The sequence below is a fragment of the Neovison vison genome, chromosome 1 (assembly GCF_020171115.1).
Source record: "Neovison vison isolate M4711 chromosome 1, ASM_NN_V1, whole genome shotgun sequence".
NCBI classification, from domain to species: domain Eukaryota; kingdom Metazoa; phylum Chordata; class Mammalia; order Carnivora; family Mustelidae; genus Neogale; species Neogale vison.
Genome location: NC_058091.1, coordinates 73,706,314 through 73,707,180, shown reverse-complemented (window position 1 = coordinate 73,707,180; position 867 = coordinate 73,706,314).

Here is an 867-nt window from a genome sequence, read left to right as displayed (position 1 = left end):
AGATTAGAAGTCATTGAGAGCATTGTGAACCTCCTCCCTGGTAGCTTTGAGCTCCGCCCTAACATTGTGAACATCCTGTCTGGTCGCTTTCAGTTTGGCCCTAATCAATTCTGTTTGGTCATCCATGGCTTTCTCCAACCTAGCTATTGCCTGGATAATTGTTAGCCTGAATTCTCTTTCCGACATATTGTCTATGTTGATAGCCGTTAGCTCTGTTGCAGAAGGTCCATCCTCTGTATTTTTCTTCTGTTGGGCATTCCTCCTTTTAGTCATTTTGGTGGGATATGACTGAACAGATGTAGCTGATTGTATCAACTCTGGTACAGTCAAGGTGCACCCTGGAACACTTCTGAGCAATCAGGATTCCCCACCCAAATGAGAGACAAAAGAAAAGAAAAAGAAAAAGAATAAAAAAGAAAAGAAGAAAAAGAAAAAGAAAAAAAAAGACAGAGATAGAGAGACAGTAAAGAAAGGGAAGATGAAAAAGAAGGTTCAGCCCAGATTGGCCCCAAGGTAAGATTTATGAAGTAGACAAACAAAAAGAGATAAAAAGACTGATACAAGTATTTGACAAGAGAAAAAAAAAATATATATATATATATATATGCAAATAAAGAAAGAACCTCGTCAAAAAGAACCACAAGTGTAAAATTTATATGCTATCAGGACAAACACAAAAAACACAGAAACACTGGTGGAAGAAGATGGGAGAGTTCTTATAAATTCTTAGTGTGTGCGAGGAAGGTTGTTTTGATTCTTCCTGGATTTATCTTGATATCTTTGTTAAAGGACTCAACTTTCCTAAGATAAAGGGGATTAAAAATTGGTTTACCTATAGGGGTAGTATTGATTGGGGAAAGGGGATTA